The following is a 22,298-nucleotide window of genomic DNA, read 5'->3' on the forward strand; positions in this document are numbered from 1 at the left end:
ATAAAGAACTTGTGGTATTTACTTACAATGCAGTATCACTCAGCAATGAAATCTGTGTCATCAGGCCCTTAGCAGCACAATGAGTGGATTCAGGTACGATGATTCTAACTGAAATAAGTCGCACAGAAAAAGAAACATCATAAGATATCAGTAATACACGGAATGTAAACTTGGCTACACAGGAACTGAATTACAGAACAGAACAGGGTCTCAAATTTAGAAAAACAACTTATGCTTGCTTAAGGGTAAAGGTGAGTTGGGGTGCTGCATAAAACCAGAGATTGAAATGAGCACAGATAAAGTTCCTTAAGCCAAATATGCAATAGACAAGAGCTACTCCTTGCTCAACGAAATGGACTCAACACCGCATATTAAACGCCTAAGAATGTACCTGACTTGTAAGTATCTTAAAACCTATGGATTGCTATGTCTCCGAAAGAGAATCAAGAATTTGTACAGGGGCATAAAGGCAGCAGTGATAGGATTGGAGAGGTTCAGTGAGCAAATGAAGACCCTTTGAAGTCATATTGCATGGTACCCATTCCACGGGTTTCAACTACCCAGGTTTAAGGTATTCTTCCTTCAGCTAAAACGTGCATGTGGAACCTAGAGTATGATCAACCATGTGATCGGGAGACGTGTTAAAATGTCTCAGTTTTCGTACCCTGGTACTCGGGTGCAACATTCCAGACGCTTTACTAACACTCTCCGGACTTGGAGAGTCAGTGCCTTTAACCTCCTGTTTGCCCCAGTTTGCAATTTCTGCGGAAGATGAACAGGAATAGCGAGAACCAATGAGAGACTAGCTGGAGGTGTCTGGACGGGCAAATTTAACTCTCATTTCCCACCAGGAAGAGGAATTATCCAAAGGCTCAGCGTGCCGTGCCGGAACCAGATTAGGGCCTGAAGCCATCCTGCGGTGTTGCGGCCAGCTCACAAGAAAGCGAGTTGAAGAAAGGAGCTCAGGGGCACTGTAATTCACAAACCTGCAGAGTTATAAATGACAGCTATCGTCCAAAAATAGACTGAAGTAAGGCTGCCAAGAGGACTTGAAAGCGGGACAGAATTGCAGGAAACCGATTTCAGGAGGTAGACTGGAATTGCATTGAAAGCATAGGAAAAGAGGCCGAACGTCCACAATGATGCACTTGGCCAAAAAGGGCGTATGCGTTTTTTCCTGAATATATTCAGGAAAAAACGCATACGCCCTTTTTGGCCAACCAAGCAAGCTTGCAAAGGAAATCTGCACTACAATGAAGTCTCACTTCCCCCCGGTCAAAAGGGCCATGTGAAAAAAGTGTAAAATCCAGAAAGGCAGGACAGGCCATGGAGAACTGGGAGCCTTGTTATGCTGATGGGCGGGATGTAAATTGCCAACAACCACTCGGGAGAAGTGTATGGTGTTTCCTGAGACATCTAAAAAACAAAGCAACAGAGCCTAGGGCACTTCCACTTATGATCCTATAGCTTAGGGAATTTAAAATCAAAAAGACACAGCCACCCCAAATTTTCGAACGGCTCTGTTTACAAGAACCTCGTTTACAGTACAAGTTCAACATCGCAGAAAGTGAAAAATGGATAAAGAATTTGTGGTATTTACTTACAAAGCAATATCACTCAGCAATGAAATCTGTGTCATCAGGCCCTTAGCAGCACAATGAGTGGATTCAGGTATGATGATTGTAACTGAAATAAGTCACACAGAAAAAGAAACATCATAAGATATCAGTAATACACGGAATGGAAACTTGGCTACACAGGAACTGAATTACAGAACAGAACAGGGTCTCAAATTTCGGAAACCAACTTATGCTTGCTTAAGGGGAAAGGTGAGTTGGAGTGCTGCATAAAACCAGAGATTGAAATGAGCACAGATAAAGTTCCTTAAGCCAAATATGGAATAGACAAGAGCTACTCCTTGCTCAACGAAATGGACTCAACACCGCATATTAAACGCCTAAGAATGTACCTGACTAGTAAGTATCTTAAAACCTATGCATTGCTATGTCTCCAAAAGAGAATCAAGCATGTGTACAGGGGCATAAACGCAGCAGTGATAGGATTGGAGAGGTTCGGTGAGCAAATGAAGACCCTTTGAAGTCATATTGCATGGTACCCAATCCACGGGTTTCAACTACCCAGGTTTTAGGTATTCTTCCTTCAGCTAAAACATGCATGTGGAACCCAGAGTATGATCAACCATGTGATCGGGAGACGTGTTCAAATATGTCTCAATTTTCCTCCCCTGGTACAAGGGTGCAACATTCCAGACGCTTTACTAACACTCTCCCCACTTGGAGAGTCAGTCCCTTTAACCTCCTGTTTGGCCCAGTTTGCAATTTCTGCGGAAGATGAACAGGAATAGCGAGAACCAATGAGAGACTAGCTGGAGGTGTCTGGACGGGCAAATTTAACTCTCATTTCCCACCAGGAAGAGGAATTAACCAAAGGCTCAGCGTGCCGTGCCGGAACCAGATTAGGGCCTGAAGCCATCCTGCGGTGTTGCGGCCAGCTCACAAGAAAGCGAGTTGAAGAAAGGAGCTCAGGGGCACTGTAATTCACAAACCTGCAGAGTTATAAATGACAGCTATCGTCCAAAAATAGACTGAAGTAAGGCTGCCAAGAGGACTTGAAAGCGGGGCAGAATTGCAGGAAACCGATTTCAGGAGGTAGACTGGAATTGCATTGAATGCATAGGAAAAGAGGCAGAACGTCCACAATGATGCACTTGGCCAAAAAGGGCGTATGCGTTTTTTCCTGAATATATTCAGGAAAACACGCATACGCCCTTTTTGGCCAACCAAGCAAGCTTGCAAAGGAAATCTGCACTACAATGAAGTCTCACTTCCCCCCGGTCAAAAGGGCCATCTGAAAAAAGTGTAAAATCCAGAAAGGCAGGACAGGTCATGGAGAACTGGGAGCCTTGTTATGCTGATGGACGGGATGTAAATTGCCAACAACCACTTGGGAGAAGTGTATGGTGTTTCCTGAAACATCTAAAAAACAAAGCAACAGAGCCTAGGGCACTTCCACTTATGGTCCTATAGCTTAGGGAATTTAAAATCAAAAAGACACAGCCACCCCAAAGTTTGGAACGGCTCTGTTTACAAGAACCTCGTTTACAGTACAAGTTCAACATCGCAGAAAGTGAAAAATGGATAAAGAAGTTGTGGTATTTACTTACAAAGCAATATCACTCAGCAATGAAATCTGTGTCATCAGGCCCTTAGCAGCACAATGAGTGGATTCAGGTATGATGATTCTAACTGAAATAAGTCACACAGAAAAAGAAACATCATAAGATATCAGTAATACATGGAATGTAAACTTGGCTACAGAGGAACTGAATTACAGAACAGAACAGGGTCTCAAATTTAGAAAACCAACTTATGCTTGCTTAAGGGGAAAGGTGAGTTGGGGTGCTGCATAAAACCAGAGATTGAAATGAGCACAGATAAAGTTCCTTAAGCCAAATATGGAATAGACAAGAGCTACTCCTTGCTCAACGAAATGGACTCAACACCGCATATTAAACGCCTAAGAATGTACCTGACTAGTAAGTATCTTAAAACCTATGGATTGCTATGTCTCCGAAAGAGAATCAAGCATGTGTACAGGGGCATAAACGCAGCAGTGATAGGATTGGAGAGGTTCGGTGAGCAAATGAAGACCCTTTGAAGTCATATTGCATGGTACCCATTCCACGGGTTTCAACTACCCAGGTTTTAGGTATTCTTCCTTCAGCTAAAACATGCATGTGGAACCCAAGTATGATCAACCATGTGAACGGGAGACGTGTTCAAATATGTCTCAGTTTTCCTCCCCTGGTACTCGGGTGCAACATTCCAGACGCTTTACTAACACTCTCCCCACTTGGAGAGTCAGCGCCTTTAACCTCCTGTTTGGCCCAGTTTGCAATTTCTGCGGAAGATGAACAGGAATAGCGAGAACCAATGAGAGTCTAGCTGGAGGTGTCTGGACGGGCAAATTTAACTCTCATTTCCCACCAGGAAGAGGAAATAACCAAAGGCTCAGTGTGCCGTGCCGGAACCAGATTAGGGCCTGAAGCCATCCTGCGGTGTTGCGGCCAGCTCACAAGAAAGCGAGTTGAAGAAAGGAGCTCAGGGGCACTGTAATTCACAAACCTGCAGAGTTATAAATGACAGCTATCGTCCAAAAATAGACTGAAGTAAGGCTGCCAAGAGGACTTGAAAGCGGGGCAGAATTGCAGGAAACCGATTTCAGGAGGTAGACTGGAATTGCATTGAAAGCATAGGAAAAGAGGCAGAACGTCCACAATGATGCACTTGGCCAAAAAGGGCGTATGCGTTTTTTCCTGAATATATTCAGGAAAAAACGCATACGCCCTTTTTGGCCAACCAAGCAAGCTTGCAAAGGAAATCTGCACTACAATGAAGTCTCACTTCCCCCCGGTCAAAAGGGCCATCTGAAAAAAGTGTAAAATCCAGAAAGGCAGGACAGGCCATGGAGAACTGGGAACCTTGTTATGCTGAAGGGTGGGATGTAAATTGCCAACAACCACTCGGGAGAAGTGTATGGTGTTTCCTGAAACATCTAAAAAACAAAGCAACAGAGCCTAGGGCACTTCCACTTATGGTCCTATAGCTTAGGGAATTTAAAATCAAAAAGACACAGCCACCCCAAAGTTTCGAACGGCTCTGTTTACAAGAACCTCGTTTACAGTACAAGTTCAACATCGCAGAAAGTGAAAAATGGATAAAGAAGTTGTGGTATTTACTTACAAAGCAATATCACTCAGCAATGAAATCTGTGTCATCAGGCCCTTAGCAGCACAATGAGTGGATTCAGGTATGATGATTCTAACTGAAATAAGTCACACAGAAAAAGAAACATCATAAGATATCACTAATACACGGAATGTAAACTTGGCTACACAGGAACTGAATTACAGAACAGAACAGGGTCTCAAATTTAGAAAACCAACTTATGCTTGCTTAAGGGGAAAGGTGAGTTGGGGTGCTGCATAAAACCAGAGATTGAAATGAGCACAGATAAAGTTCCTTAAGCCAAATATGGAATAGACAAGAGCTACTCCTTGCTCAACGAAATGGACTCAACACCGCATATTAAACGCCTAAGAATGTACCTGACTAGTAAGTATCTTAAAACCTATGGATTGCTATGTCTCCGAAAGAGAATCAAGCATGTGTACAGGGGCATAAACGCAGCAGTGATAGGATTGGAGAGGTTCGGTGAGCAAATGAAGACCCTTTGAAGTCATATTGCATGGTACCCATTCCACGGGTTTCAACTACCCAGGTTTTAGGTATTCTTCCTTCAGCTAAAACATGCATGTGGAACCCAAGTATGATCAACCATGTGAACGGGAGACGTGTTCAAATATGTCTCAGTTTTCCTCCCCTGGTACTCGGGTGCAACATTCCAGACGCTTTACTAACACTCTCCCCACTTGGAGAGTCAGCGCCTTTAACCTCCTGTTTGGCACAGTTTGCAATTTCTGCGGAAGATGAACAGGAATAGCGAGAACCAATGAGAGGCTAGCTGGAGGTGTCTGGACGGGCAAATTTAACTCTCATTTCCCACCAGGAAGAGGAAATAACCAAAGGCTCAGTGTGCCGTGCCGGAACCAGATTAGGGCCTGAAGCCATCCTGCGGTGTTGCGGCCAGCTCACAAGAAAGCGAGTTGAAGAAAGGAGCTCAGGGGCACTGTAATTCACAAACCTGCAGAGTTATAAATGACAGCTATCGTCCAAAAATAGACTGAAGTAAGGCTGCCAAGAGGACTTGAAAGCGGGGCAGAATTGCAGGAAACCGATTTCAGGAGGTAGACTGGAATTGCATTGAAAGCATAGGAAAAGAGGCAGAACGTCCACAATGATGCACTTGGCCAAAAAGGGCGTATGCGTTTTTTCCTGAATATATTCAGGAAAAAACGCATACGCCCTTTTTGGCCAACCAAGCAAGCTTGCAAAGGAAATCTGCACTACAATGAAGTCTCACTTCCCCCCGGTCAAAAGGGCCATCTGAAAAAAGTGTAAAATCCAGAAAGGCAAAAGGCCATTGAGAACTGGGAGCCTTGTTATGCTGATGGGCGTGATGTAAATTGCCAACAGACACTTGGGAGAAGTGTATGGTGTTTCCTGAAACATCTAAAAAACAAAGCAACAGAGCCTAGGGCACTTCCACTTATGGACCTATAGCTTAGGGAAATTAAAATCAAAAAGACACAGCCACCCCAAAGTTTGGAACGGCTCTGTTTACAAGAACCTCGTTTACAGTACAAGTTCAACATCACAGAAAGTGAAAAATGGATAAAGAAGTTGTGGTATTCACTTACAAAGCAATATCACTCAGCAATGAAATCTATGTCATCAGGCCCTTAGCAGCACAATGAGTGGATTCAGGTATGATGATTCTAACTTAAATAAGTCACACAGAAAAAGAAACATCATAAGATATCAGTAATACACGGAATGGAAACTTGGCTACACAGGAACTGAATTACAGAACAGAACAGGGTCTCAAATTTAGAAAACCAACTTATGCTTGCTTAAGGGGAAAGGTGAGTTGGGGTGCTGCATAAAATGAGAGATTGAAATGAGCACAGATAAAGTTCCTTAAGCCAAATATGGAATAGACAAGAGCTACTCCTTGCTCAACGAAATGGACTCAACACCCCATATTAAACGCCTAAGACTGTACCTGACTAGTAAGTATCTTAAAACCTATGGATTGCTATGTCTCCGAAAGAGAATCAAGCATGTGTACAGGGGCATAAACGCAGCAGTGATAGGATTGGAGAGGTTCGTGAGCAAATGAAGACCTTTGAAGTCATATTGCATGGTACCCATTCCACGGGTTTCAACTACCCAGGTTTAAGTTATTCTTCCTTCATCTAAAACATGCATGTGGAACCTAGAGTATGATCAACCATGTGATCGGGAGACGTGTTCAAATATGTCTCAGTTTTCCTCCCCTGGTACTCGGGTGCAACATTCCAGACGCTTTACTAACACTCTCCCCACTTGGAGAGTCAGTCCCTTTAACCTCCTGTTTGGCCCAGTTTTCAATTACTGTGGAAGATGAACAGGAATAGCGAGAACCAATGAAAGACTAGCTGGAGGTGTCTGGATGGGCAAATTTAACTCTCATTTCCCACCAGGAAGAGGAATTAACCAAAGGCTCAGTTCCGTGTCGGAACCACATTAGGGCCTGAAGTCATCATGCGGTGTTGCGGCCAGCTCACAAGAAAGCGAGTTGAAGAAAGGAGCTCAGGGGCACTGTAATTCACAAACCTGCAGAGTTATAAATGACAGCTATCGTCCAAAAATAGACTGAAGTAAGGCTGCCAAGAGGACTTGAAAGCGGGGCAGAATTGCAGGAAACCGATTTCAGGAGGTAGACTGGAATTGCATTGAAAGCATAGGAAAAGAGGCAGAACGTCCACAATGATGCACTTGGCCAAAAAGGGCGTATGCGTTTTTTCCTGAATATATTCAGGAAAAAACGCATACGCCCTTTTTGGCCAACCAAGCAAGCTTGCAAAGGAAATCTGCACTACAATGAAGTCTCACTTCCCCCCGGTCAAAAGGGCCATCTGAAAAAAGTGTAAAATCCAGAAAGGCAGGACAGGCCATGGAGAACTGGGAGCCTTGTTATGCTGATGGGCGGGATGTAAATTGCCAACAGACACTCCGGAGAAGTGTATGGTGTTTCCTGAAACATCTAAAAAACAAAGCAACAGAGCCTAGTGCACTTCCACTTATGGTCCTATAGCTTAGGGAAATTAAAATAAAAAAGACACAGCCACCCCAAAGTTTGGAACGGCTCTGTTTACAAGAACCTCGTTTACCGTACAAGTTCAATATCACAGATAGTGAAAAATGGATAAAGAAGTTGTGGTACTCATGTACAAAGCAATATCACTCAGCAATGAAATCTATGTCACCAGGCCCGGAGCAGCATAATGAGTGGATTCGGGTATGGTGATTCTAACTGAAATAAGTCACACAGAAAAAGAAACATCAAAAAATATCACTAATACATGGAATTTAAACTTGGCTACAGAGGAACTGAATTACAAAACAGAACAGGGTCTCAAATTTAGAAAACCAACTTATGCTTGCTTAAGTGGAAAGGTGAGTTGGGGTGCTGCATAAAACCAGAGATTGAAATGAGCACAGATAAAGTTCCTTAAGCCAAATATGGAATAGACAAGAGCTACTCCTTGCTCAACGAAATGGACTCCACACCCCATATTAAACGCCTAAGAATATACCTGACTAGTAATTATCTTAAAACCTATGGATTGCTATGTCTCCAAAAGAGAATCAAGCGTGTATACAAGGGTCATAAACGCAGCAGTGATAGGATTGGAGAGGTTCGGTGAGCAAATGAAGACCCTTTGAAGTCATATTGCATGGTACCCATTCCACGGGTCTCAACTCTCCAGGTTTAAGGTATTCTTCCTTCAGCTAAAACATGCATGTGGAACCCAGAGTATGATCAACCGTGTGATCGGGAGACGTGTTCAAATATGTCTCAGTTTTCCTCCCCTGGTACTCGGGTGCAACATTCCAGACGCTTTACTAACACTCTCCCGACTTGGACAGTCAGTGCCTTTAACCTCCTGTTTGGCCCAGTTTGCAATTTCTGCGGAAGATGAACAGGAATAGGGAGAACCAATGAGAGACTAGCTGGAGGTGTCTGGACGGGCAAATTTAACTCTCATTTCCCACTAGGAAGAGGAATTAACCAAAGGCTCAGCGTGCCGTGGCCGAAACAGATTAGGGCCTGAAGCCATCCTGCGGTGTTGCGGCCAGCTCACAAGAAAGTGAGTTGAAGAAAGGAGTTCAGGGGCTCTGTAATTCACAAACCTGCAGAGTTATAAATGACAGCTATCGTCGAAAAATAGACTGAAGTAAGGCTGCCAAGAGGACTTGAAAGCGGGGCAGAATTGCAGGATACCGATTTCAGGAGGTAGACTGGAATTGCATTGAAAGCGTAGGAAAAGAGGCAGAACGTCCACAATGATGCACTTTGCCAAAAGGGCATATGCGTTTTTTCCTGAATATATTCAGGAAAAAACGCATACGCCCTTTTTGGCCAACCAAGCAAGCTTGCAAAGGAAATCTGCACTACAATGAAGTCTCACTTCCCCCCGGTCAAAAGGGCCATCAGAATAAAGTGTAAAATCCAGAAAGGCAGGACAGGCCATGGAGAACTGGGAGCCTTGTTATGCTGATGGGCGGGATGTAAATTGCCAACAGACACTCGGGAGAAGTGTATGGTGTTTCCTGAAACATCTAAAAAACAAAGCAACAGAGCCTAGGGCACTTCCACTTATGGTCCTATAGCTTAGGGAAATTAATATCAAAAAGACACAGCAACCCCAAAATTTGGGACGGCTCTTTTTACAGGAATCTCTTCTACGGCGCAAGTTAAATATCCCAGAGAGCAAATAATGGATAAAGAAGTTGCGGTACTTCTGTACAACAGAATACCACTCAGCAATGAAATCTATGTCACCAGGCCCGTACCAGCATAATGAGTGCATTGAGGCACGATGATTCTAAGTGAAATAAGTCACACAGAAAAAGAAACATCATAAGGTATCACTAATACACGGAATGTGAACTTGGCTACACATGAACTGAATTACAAAACAGAACAGGGTCTCAAGTTTAGAAAACCAACTTATGCCTGCTTAAGGGGGAAGGTGAGTTGGGGTGCTGCATAAAAGCAGAGTTTGAAATTAGCACAGATACCGTTCCATAAGCCAAATATGTAATAGACAAGAGCTACCCCTTGCTCAACGAAATGGATTCAACAATGAGGTATCACCTCACACCTGGTAGAATAGGCATCATTGAAAATCTACAAACAAAAAATGCTGGAAAGGTTGTGGAGAAAAGGAACCCTCTTCCACTATTGTTGGGAATATAAATTGATACAGTCATTATGGAGAACAATATGGAATTTCTTAAGAAACTAACAATAGAATTACCATATGATACAGCAATCCCAGTACTGGACATATACCCAGACAAAACCATAAATCAAAAAGAGTCATTCACCGCAATGTTCATTGCATCACTATTTACAATATCGAGGTAATGGAAGCAACCTAAATGCCCACAGACAGACGAATGCATAAAGCTGTGGTACATATATAAAATGGAATATTACTAAGCCATGAAAAGGAATGAAATTGGGTCATTTGTAGAGACGTCGATGGATCTAGAGACTGTCATACAGAGTGAAGTAAGTCAGAAAGAGAAAAACAAATCTTGTATATTCATGCATATATGTGGAACCTAGAAAAACTGTACAGATTAACCGTTTTGCAAGGCATAAATAGAGCAACAGATGTAGACAACAAACGTATGGACAACAAGGGGGGAAAGCTGTTGGGGGGTGGTGGTGGGAGGAGTTGAGAGACTGGGATTGGCATGTATACATTTATATGTATAAAATAGATAACCAATAAGAACCTGCTGTATAAAAATATAAAATAAAATTCAAAATTAAAAAGAAATAAAATTTAAAAAATAAAACAGAAAAAACAATTATTCCCTGCACATACATGTATTTATATGAATAAATTATTTCCATGCTTATATCTGTAAATACAAAAAAGAGGAATAAAACCTACCTTGAACCAAAAACGAAAAAGAGAAAAAAAACACAGAACCCACCAGTTACACAGAGGAAAACCGTATCAGGGCACTTGCTCCAGTTGTAAACAATTCTGAAGTTGGTCAGTGGTGGGGAATCGTCTCCCATTCAGCCAGCAGCCCCCACGCAACAAGCGTCCTCATTGCAAAGCTGGGGCACCGTGCCGAGGCATCTGTGAGTAAACGTGAGCTGAGCCCCAGGCCAGTTGCTGCTGAACTATTCCCACCCGTCCCAGGTAAAACACCTGAATATATACAAGGACTTGAAAGCCTAGAGGAAGGGCCATAGAGCCACACGAGTGACAGCATGCCGGCCGACTTGGTGCCTGCAGGCCAGCCAGGATGGTCCTGGCCCTGGGTGCTCTTCTGGAAGATTTCCATTTCCCTGCCTGAGATACCCGTCCTGTCCCTGCCCCCACTGCTTTTTTCCTTCCTCACCTCTGCCCAGGGAGAAATTCCAGCAGCAGGTATGGGTGACACATCCTCTTCTTTAGCAGGTGGCAGCCTGGCAACTGCTGCAGAAAGTCCAGCAGAGCCCCACTCACACTGGGCCACCCACAAAGCCGTGGCCTCTCACTCCCTCCCACCAGCCCAGCCCCGAGACTGCTGACAGGGCAGAGAAAATGGCGTCAGGCACGGCTGCAGGGGCTCTTGCTGCCTGGAGTGGTATTTATATTGATCTCAACCCAGGCACACCTGGGGAGGGCTGGCCGGCACGGTAAGGCTGCCCAGGTCAGCCAATCATCACCCCTCAGGGGCTCACAGTTGCAGAAAATGGAACTTGCTGAACCGGCCAGGTCCAAGGAACAGGTGTGGGCTCCTGAGAGTCAGGATAGACAAGGGGCTGCAGCTTTGGCTTGTTTTCTAATCATTTTATCTGGCCCATGAGTGGGAGACAACTTCAAGAAAACCCTCTCCTAATGAGAGGAACCCAGGAGTCAGGCAGAGGAGGGGTGGGTGGTGGTTGGAGACAGAGGCCTGGTGCCCCGGGTGCAGTGGAAGTCTCTGGAAGACCAGGTGGAGGGAGGCCTCACGGAGTGATGCCCAGGGTCACAGACCTGTCGCAGCTGCTGTTTGTTAGTTCAAGTCCTGCTCTGAGGTGCTCTGTGTCAGCTCTGAGCGACACGTGAGCTGGGGGTGCTCTGCAATGAGGGCTATGTGCACGGTTCCTGTGTGCCCAGCCCTGCCACGGTACCTGCAAGGGTAGCTCTGTATCCTGGGAGGGGCCTGACCACGAGAGCCCCGTGGGCTGGGGTGGGGGTGGGGTACCTGCCCAGGTGAGCTCCATATTCTGGGATTGGTCTGACCACGAGAGCCCCATGGGCTGCTGGGGACCTGGTAAAGGATGTCAGGACAGTCAGTGAAGCCACCGAGGATATACCTCCAGTTGCTCCTAATTCCTACACCCTGCTGGTCATTCTACCAACCACCAGGACATGGTATTCTGTATTAGTCTTCAATGATGCCTTCTTTTGTATTCCATTAGTCCCAGAGTCACAAGAAATTTTGGCTTGTGAGTGGCAGGACTCAACATACAACTAAAACAATACTTCCGGGCCGTCTGGCCCCAAGGGTGCAAAAATTCCCACACCATCTTTGGGGAAAGCTTAGCTAAAGACCTAAAAGTTCTACCTCTGGAAAAGGAAACCCTCCTTCAATATGCAGACGACATTCTGATCACCAGCCCTACTAAGGAGGCCTCTGAACTACCAAGCCAATAAAGGATAGAAGTTGTCCAAGAAAAAGCTCAAATATCACAGACTGCAGTGACCTGCCTGGGCTTCATTCTCACAGAAGGTCAGAGAAGCCCATCCCAGGAAAGGGAAGAAACCATTTTCAGCCTTACCCCTTTCTAAAACTAGAAGACAGCTTAGGGGTTCCTGGGGAGGCCAGGGTTTGCTGCTTCTGGATCCCTAACTACAGTCTACTAGCTGGGCCTCTATATGAAACACTGAAAGGAAAAGATGATGATCCTTTTGAATAGAATCCAGAAGTGGCCTTTCAAGAATGGAAAGAGCAGTCAATTCAGACCCTTGCCCTGGAACTCCCTAATTTAGCTAAACCCTTTGACCTTTACATTCCCTGTGAAAGGTGAATCGCCATTGGAGAATTAGTGCAAAAACTGGGACCGCTTGAAATGGAACAATGCAAGAATGCCATCCAGGTAGGATAAACTACGGTCACTAAGGGGCTTGGCCCACTGCCACATCTGGCCAAGATACTGGCGGTATCTAAAAACCTGGAAATCAGCAGCCCAAAAGGCCACCTCCCTCCTAAGGGAAAAGGACCCCACGTGGTGATCCTAACCACCAACCATGCCCTGAAGTTGCAGGGTTCGCTCCGTGGGCACACCGACCTCGAGTGAGGAGGCCCTCCAACTCCAACATCCAGAGAGATAACCGGGGGCAACAGGGCACCATGACGACTCGTGTGAACATCACTTGACCTGGAGTTTCTCTCATAAAACAACAAGAGTGTGTCCCAAAAGAGTAGACTACTGCTTGCAGGACTTACTGCACCCAGAGGGGAGCTAATAATCTTGGCGGGGGAACAGTATACCACACTGTCACCATAGAAAAGCCTACAGACACCGTGATGATGGTGGCCAATAAGACCGGCTGGACTCCTGTTTACTTCAAAAGGCTGTTGACTCAGTAGCCATCATGGTCCTTGGTCACCACTGACCCTGGACTGTCTGGGAGTTGAGCGGGCAGGGCTCTGACACCTGGTGCTGTTTGTACGTTAATTCAGGGGCCTAACTGAAGAAAGCGCAGACTACTGGTCAGAGCATCTAGGCTGGCAGAGACGGTCAGCCTAAGGTGGCCGAACAAATGTGGGGCGGGGTGAAACCGGCCCCCACAGCGTCTCTGCACATCTCTTTCCTGGACCCTTAAAGGTCATTAGAATCTATAACACTTCCAATGCTGGTGCTCAGGTGGACGAGCAGGGAGGCAGGGGTCCTGGGGACAATCAACGTCACCGGGAGGCTGCTGGGGAGAAGCTCTGACCCTCGCCCCAGGGTATGAGGGCTCCCAACTCAGCACTCAGCAGTTACAGAAGAAGGGTCTGCACCCTCAGCACTCCAAGAATGAGGAACGGGACAAAAGGCAGAGGAGGGGTTTGTCCCCAGCAAAGCCCATTAAAAATCCCTGGGAGATAAAAATAGAATCTGGGCAATAAAGTCAAGTCTAACCTTTTTTATCCTTTGTGCTTTGTCTAATTTCACGTGCTCCTAGGGTCCCGCATGCAGAGGTTCCACACCCGGCACTTCAGACCAGATTTCCTAGTGCAGAATGGCTGGGTCGACACCTCAGCTCCTGGGGCCCAGTGCAGACTCCACGATATAGAGCCTGAGCTACAGCCAACCCGGCCCTCGAGAGCTCCGCCGCCTCCCTCCCTCCCACTGACTCTGACAGGATCTCTACACAGCAGCCCAGCCCACAGCCCACAGCCCACAGCCCACAGCCCACAGCCCACGGGGTAGTGCATGCTCTCACCTCTCCATTCTCTGATCAAAATATAAAGTTTCCTTTGCTTGTGAACCAAACTCAGTCTCGATCTGTTGGCCCCAATGACACTGGGCAGGGGGACACTTGTTGGGGTCCACTCTGGAGGATCAGTAACAGAAATTGAGACTATTGTAACCTCAATGAACAGATGTGTGAGCCAAACTGTAGTTAACATAGAACAGTGTATAAGGCTCGGGTAAAATAAGATGTTTTTAACACTTCCATTTGATATTTCCATCACTTTTTATAAGCAAGTTCAGTGAAAAGGTTTGTCTTATTTGTCAGGTCAATATTAGAGAAACGAAGTGATTTCTTTCCAAGGATGTACAGCTAATAATCTTGGTTAAACCTTCAATCTTGTTTTAAATGCTTTTCCATTGAAAATGATACCTCTCTTTCAGCTCCCCCATTTCTGAGAAGTATAAAATCTTATAATTTATTATTACCAAAGGGGAAAGGTGGGAGGAGGGATCAATTAACAGTTTGGAATGAACACATACACACTGCTATGTATAAAATAGATCATCAACAAGGAACTACTGTATAGCACAGGGAACTACACTCAACATTTTGCAATAACCTATAAGGGGAAATAATCTGAAAAAGAATAGATATTTTTATTGACATCATCTATCAATGACAGTTAAAGTGTAGCCTAAGGGAAGCTGGTGGTGAGTGCTTCTGACCCTGAAGACTTCAATCATCTAAAGTTTGGACTCTGCCTGCTTCCCAAGGCCCTTAATGAACATATGTGTAGCCGTAGCTTAAAAAATTCCCCAGTTTGGGTTTCGGGGAGACACTGATTTTGAAAAAGCCCTGGTGTTCTCCTTACATGAATGGGACTCTTCCTACTGCTAAAACATGTCTGTCACACCCAGAGGATGGTATACCGTCTGATCGGGAAGAGTTTGGAAAAGGCATCTCATCTCCTCATCTCCTGGTGCTCGGGTTCACCCCTCCAGCGTCTTTACTAACAGTCTCCCCACTTGGAGATGTCAGCACTGTCAACATCCTGTTGCGTACAGTTTGGAATTTGTCCAGAGGATGAAGCGGAAGGATGAGGAACAATGAGAGACAAGTCCTAGGTGTTCAGACAGGCACATGTCACTCTAATTTCCAATCAGGAAGACGAATTGACCAAAGGCTAGGGTTGCCCATGGAAACAGTATAGGGCTTGAGGAAATCCCGCTGCTTTGTGGCCAGTTCCCATAAACACGAGTTGAACAATGGAACTCAGGGGCAGTAAAATTCACAAAACTGCAGAGTTGAAAATATCCATCACTGAAAAATGTCTTGAGGAAAGTCAGAGAAAAGGACTTGTAAGCAAGGGAGAATGGCAGGAAAGGGATTTGAGGAGGTAGAAAGGACTCGCCATTAAGCACAAGAAAAGGAGCTGAACATTGCCAACATTGCAGTTGGCCAAAAAGGGTGTATGCGTTCTTTTCTGTATATATTCAAGAAAAGGGCATACACTTTTTTAGCCAACCAAACAGGTGGGCACTGGAAGTCAATACTACAAAAGATATCACTTCGCATCAGTCAGAAGAGCCATCCTCATAAAGCGTAAACAACAGAAATGCAGGACAGGGCAACGAGAAGAGGGAGCCCTGTGAGACTTATAGTGGAAATGTATATTGCCAACGGCCATTCTGGAGAAGTGTATTGTGTTTACTAAAGCATCTAAAAAATGAGCTACAGAGCATAGGGCACTTGCACTCATGGGCGTATATCTTGGGAAAAACAAAAATCGAGAGGACACAGGCACCCCAATGTTTACCCCCTCTCTGTTTAAAAGATCCTCGACTAGGATATAACTTAAATGTCTCTGGAGGGAAAAAATGGATAGAGATGTGGTACTTAGGTAGAGTGGAATATTATTCAGCCTGGAAATCAATGAAATATGGCCAGTTGTAACAACTCCGGAGGAGTTACGTATGATCATTCTAAGTGACAGAATTCAAAAAGAAAAAGACACATATCATAAGATATCACTTAAAGGTGGAATCCAAAATGGCTACACATGAAATAACTTACAAAACAAAAACATAGTCAAATATGTAGAAAACACGCATAAGGCTGCTAAACGGGAAAGGTGGGGAGGGGTGAGGCATCATCCAGGAGGTTGAAATTAGCAAAGATACCATTCCAAATACCAAACTGATAATCAACAAGGCCTACACGGTAGCTAAAAGAACTGCACTCAGCACACTCAAGTCACCGGAAAAGAATATATACGACTGGTAAGAATCTGAAAAAGAATTTATTGATGTCTCTCTGTACGCGAATCAAGTGGATGTACAGCAGCAAGAAACAGAGCTTTGAAAATCAGCTGTAACCAATATAGTAATAAATTGAAAAAAATAAACGACAGAGAGACAGAGAAAACCTCTTACAACTTTTCCTCAGGGACGGTGATGCAACATGGATTGAACACATCTAGACCCACAGCAGGATGAGACATAAGGCTGGAAACTGTTTGCGCTAAGAGAAATGTGAGGTTGGGTGAGGAAATGCACACCCTTTAAAGTAATACTACCTGGTACCCATTCAATGGGTCCCAAATCTGCAGGTTCAAGGGATCTTCCTACAGCTAAAACATGCATGGAAAACCCAGAGGACTGTACACCATGTGATCGGGAGATGTGTCTAAAATGCACCTCATTTATCCTCTCCTGGTGCTCCTGTTCACCATTCCAGCCACGCTACTTAGAATCTCCCCACTTGGAGAATCAGCACATTTAAACTTCTGTTTCACACATTTTGCAAATTGTGAGGAGGATGAACGGGAAGAGGGGGAACCAATGAGAGAAGAGTTGTAGGGGTTTGGACGGGCACATATCACTCTAATTTCCCATTAAGAGTAAGAATTAAAGAAAGGCTCAGCCTGCCTCGCCGGAGCCAAAATAGGGCCTGAAGCAATCCTGCGGGTTTGAGGCCAGCTCACAAAAGAGCAACTTAAAAAATGGAGCTCAGGGTCACTGCAATTCACAAACCTGCAGAGTTATAAATGAAAACTAACGTCCAAAAATATGTTGAGGTAAGGCAAAGAAGAGGATCTGAATGCAAGACAGAATTGCAAGAAACAGATTTCAAGAGATAGATTGGACTCGTCTTTAACGCACATGAAAAGCGGCAGAATTTCGACAATGATGCAGTTGGCCCAAAAGGGCGTATGCGTTTTTTCCTGATTATATCCAGGAAAAAACGCATACGCACTTTATGGGCAACGAAGCAAGCAAGCAATGCAAATGTGCACAACAAAGAAGTCTCACTTCCCACCGGTCAAAAGGGCCATCCTAAAAAATTGTAAAAACCAGAAATGCAGGACAGGCCATGGAGAACAGGGAGCCTTTATACGCTGATGGGCAGTGTGTGAACTGCCGAGAGCCACTCTGGAGAAGTGTATGGTGGTTCCTAAATCATCTAAAAAACAGAGCTACAGAGCATAGGACACTTCCAATCATGGGAGTATATCTAGGGAAGTCTAAAAATCAACAAGACACAAGCACACCACAGTTTAGGGCTACTCTGTTTACAAGAACCTCAACTTCAGTACACCTTAAGTATCCCAGGAAAGAGAACAATGGATAAAGAAGATGTGGTACTTATGTACAATGGAATATCTCTTCACCATGAAATCAATGTAATAAGGCTAGTAGAAGGATAAAGAGTGGATTTAGGTCTGATAATACTACTTGAAATAAGTCAAACAGAAAAAGAAACATATCATAAGATATCACTTATAGAGGGAGGGTAAATATGGCTGCACAAGAAATGAATTACAGAACAGAACAGTGTCTCACATTTAGAAAACACACTTATGTCAGCTTAAGGGGAAAGGAGAGGTGGGGTGATGCATAAAACCAGAGTTTGAAATTAGCACAGATACCGTTCAATAAACCAAATAGGTATTAGACAAGATCTACACCTTGCTCAATGAACAGGCCTCAACACACCCTATACACCGCAGAGAAATATATCTGAGGAATAAGAATCTTAAAACGCATGTATTGATATATCTCCATAAGGGAATCAAGTGTGTGCAGAGCGGCACAAACACAGCAGTGAAAAGGAGCTAAACCCCATTATAGAAATAAATTTTAAAAACAAAACGCTGAAACAATGAAAGAGAGAAAAATTCTTACAAAATTCGCTCAGGGGCTGTGATGCAACCTGGATTGAACACATATAAACCCACAGCTGGATAAGACATAAGGCTGGACACTTGGGGCTGACAGGATTGGTGAGCTTTGGTGAGCAACTGCCGAAAGTTTAATGCAATACTTCATGCTACTCAGTCCAAGGGTCCCAACACTCCAGGTTGAAGGGAATCTTCCTACAGCTAAACCATGCTTGGGAAACCCAGCGACTGGTATACCATATGATCGGGAAAGGTTTCTAAAACGCACCTCATTTTTCCTCTCCTGGGGCTCCGGATCGACATTCCAGCCGCTTTACTAACAACATCCCCACATGGAGTCAATGCCTTTAAGTTCTGGTATCGCACAGTCTGCAGTTAGTGCAGAGGATGAATGGGAATAGGGGGAACCAGGGAGAAACTAGCTGTAGCGGTTTCAATGGGCACATGTCACTCTAATATCACATCAGTAAGAAGAATTAACCAAAGGCACAGCAAGGTGCCCCAGAAGAAAAATAGGGCTTCAAGGAATCCTGTGGTTACGGGGCAAGACCACAAAAATAAGAGCTAAAAAATGGAGCTAAGGGCCACTGCAATTCAAAAACCTGCAGAGTTATAAAGGCCAACTATTTTTAAAAAATATATTGAGGTAAGGCTATGAAGAGGCATTGAAAGCAAGGCAGAATTGCAGGAAACCGATTTCAGGAGGTAGACTGGAATTGCATTGAAAACATATGAAGAGAGTCAGAAACTCGAAAATGATGCACTTGGCCAAAAAGGGCGTATGCGTTTTTTCCTGAATATATTCAGGAAAAAACGCATACGCACTTTTTGGCCAACCAGGCAAGCTTGCAAAGGAAATCTGCACTACAATGAAGTCTCACTTCCACCTGGTCAAAAGGGCCATCTGAAAAAAGTGTAAAATCCATAAAGGCACGACAGGCCATGGAGAACTGGGAGCCTTCTTATGCTGATGGGCGGGATGTAAATTGCCAACAGCCACTCTGGAGAAGTGTATGGTGTTTCCTGAAACATCTAAAAAACAAAGCAACAGAGCCTAGGGCACTTCCGCTTATGGTCCTATAGATTAGGGAAATTAAAATCAAAAAGACACAGCCACCCCAAAGTTTGGGACGGCTCTCTTTACAAGAACCTCGTTTATGGTACAAGTTCAATATCGCAGAAAGTGAAAAATGGATAAAGAACTTGTGGTACTTACGTACAATGCAATATCACTCAGCAATGAAATCTATGTCATCAGGCAAGTAGCAGCATAATGAGTGGTTTCAGGTATGATGATTCGAACTGAAATAAGTCACACAGAAAAGAAACATCATAAGGTATCACTAATACACAGAATGTGAACTTGGCTACACATGAACTGAATTACAAAACAGAACAGTGTCTCAAGTTTAGAAAACCAACTTACGCTTGCTTAACGGGGAAGGTGAGTTGACGTGCTGCATAAAACCAGAGATTGAAATGAGCACAGATAAAGTTCCTTAAGCCAAATATGGAATAGACAAGAGCTACTCCTTGCTCAACGAAATGGACTCAACACCCCATATTAAACGCCTAAGAATGTACCTGACTAGTAAGTATCTTAAAACCTATGGATTGCTATGTCTCCAAAAGAGAATCAAGCGTTTGTACAGGGGCATAAACGCAGCAGTGATAGGATTGGAGAGGTTCGGTGAGCAAATGAAGACCCTTTGAAGTCATATTGCATGGTACCCATTACACAGGTCTCAACTCTCCAGGTTTAAGGTATTCTTCCTTCAGCTAAAACATGCATGTGGAACCCAGAGTATGATCGACGGTGTGAACGGGAGACGTGTTCAAATATGTCTCAGTTTTCCTCCCCTGGTACTCGGGTGCAACATTCCAGATGCTTTACTAACACTCTCCCTACTTTGAGAGTCAGTGCCTTTAACCTCCTGTTTGGCCCAGTTTGCAATTTCTGCGGAAGATGAACAGGAATAGCGAGAACCAATGAGAGAATACCTGGAGGTGTCTGAACGGGCAAATTTAACTCTCATTTCCCACCAGGAAGAGGAATTAACCAAAGGCTCAGCGTGCCATGCCGGAACCAGATTAGGGCCGGAAGCCATCCTGCGGTGTTGCGGCCAGGTCACAAGAAAGCGAGATGAAGAAAGGAGCTCAGGGGCACTGTAATTCACAAACCTGCAGAGTTATAAATGACAGCTATCGTCCAAAAATATACTGAAGTAAGGCTGCCAAGAGGACTTGAAAGTGGGGCAGAATTGCAGGAAACCGATTTCAGGAGGTAGACAGGAATTGCATTTCAAGCATAGGAAAAGAGGCAGAACGTCCACAGTGATGCACTTGGCCAAAAAGGGCGTATGCGTTTTTTCCTGAATATATTCAGGAAAACACGCATACGCCCTTTTTGGCCAACCAAGCAAGCTTGCAAAGGAAATCTGCACTACAATGAAGTCTCACTTCCCCCCGGTCAAAAGGGCCATCTGAAAAAAGTGCAAAATCCAGAAAGGCAGGACAGGCCATGGAGAACTGGGAGCCTTGTTATGCTGATGGGCGGGATGTAAATTGCCAACAGACACTCGGGAGAAGTGTATGGTGTTTCCTGAAACATCTAAAAAACAAAGCAACAGAGCCTAGGGCACTTCCACTTATGGTCCTATAGCTTAGGGAATTTAAAATCAAAAAGACACAGCCACCCCAAAGTTTGGAACGGCTCTGTTTACAAGAACCTCGTTTACAGTACAAGTTCAACATCGCAGAAAGTGAAAAATGGATAAAGAAGTTGTGGTATTTACTTACAAAGCAATATCACTCAGCAATGAAATCTGTGTCATCAGGCCCTTAGCAGCACAATGAGTGGATTCACGTATGATGATTCTAACTGAAATAAGTCACACAGAAAAAGAAACATCATAAGATATCAGTAATACACGGAATGGAAACGTGGCTACACAGGAACTGAATTACAGAACAGAACAGGGTCTCAAATTTAGAAAAACAACTTAGGCTTGCTTAAGGGGAAAGGTGAGTTGGGGTGCTGCATAAAACCAGAGATTGAAATGAGCACAGATAAAGTTCCTTAAGCCAAATATGGAATAGACAAGAGCTACTCCTTGCTCAACGAAATGGACTCAACACCGCATATTAAACGCCTAAGAATGTACCTGACTTGTAAGTATCTTAAAACCTATGGATTGCTATGTCTCCGAAAGAGAATCAAGCATGTGTACAGGGGCATAAACGCAGCAGTGATAGGATTGGAGAGGTTCGGTGAGCAAATGAAGACCCTTTGAAGTCATATTGCATGGTACCCATTCCACGGGTTTCAACTACCCAGGTTTAAGGTATTCTTCCTTCAGCTAAAACATGCATGTGGAACCTAGAGTATGATCAACCATGTGATCGGGAGACGTGTTCAAATATGTCTCAGTTTTCCTCCCCTGGTACTCGGGTGCAACATTCCAGACGCTTTACTAACACTCTCCCCACTTGGAGAGTCAGTCCCTTTAACCTCCTGTTTGGCCCAGTTTGCAATTTCTGCGGAAGATGAACAGGAATAGCGAGAACCAATGAGAGTCTAGCTGGAGGTGTCTGGACGGGCAAATTTAACTCTCATTTCCCACCAGGAAGAGGAAATAATCAAAGGCTCAGCGTGCCGTACTGGAACCAGATTAGGGCCTGAAGCCATCCTGCGGTGTTGCGGCCAGCTCAAAAGAAACCGAGTTGAAGAAAGGAGCTCAGGGGCACTGTAATTCACAAACCTGCAGAGTTATAAATGACAGCTATCGTCCAAAAATATACTGAAGTAAGGCTGCCAAGAGGACTTGAAAGCGGGGCAGAATTGCAGGAAACCGATTTCAGGAGGTAGACTGGAATTGCATTGAAAGCATAGGAAAAGAGGCAGAACGTCCACAATGATGCACTTGGCCAAAAAGGGCGTATGCGTTTTTTCCTGAATATATTCAGGAA

At 44.5% G+C, this 22,298-nt stretch overlaps 1 long non-coding RNA gene across 1 annotated transcript in view; it reads right to left on the reverse strand.

The window, feature by feature from the left end:
* Positions 1-19,588, reverse strand: part of LOC307181172 — a 210,802-nt gene extending 191,214 nt beyond the window's left edge. The window contains exon 1 of the long non-coding RNA XR_013826064.1: positions 19,546-19,588. This is a non-coding gene — a long non-coding RNA (uncharacterized lncRNA). The remainder of the gene's footprint in view (positions 1-19,545) is intronic.
* Between the last annotated feature and the right edge of the window lie 2,710 nt (positions 19,589-22,298).

This window comes from Stenella coeruleoalba (assembly GCF_951394435.1).
Source record: "Stenella coeruleoalba genome assembly, contig: scaffold_110, whole genome shotgun sequence".
In the NCBI taxonomy this organism is placed as follows: Eukaryota; Metazoa; Chordata; class Mammalia; order Artiodactyla; family Delphinidae; genus Stenella; species Stenella coeruleoalba.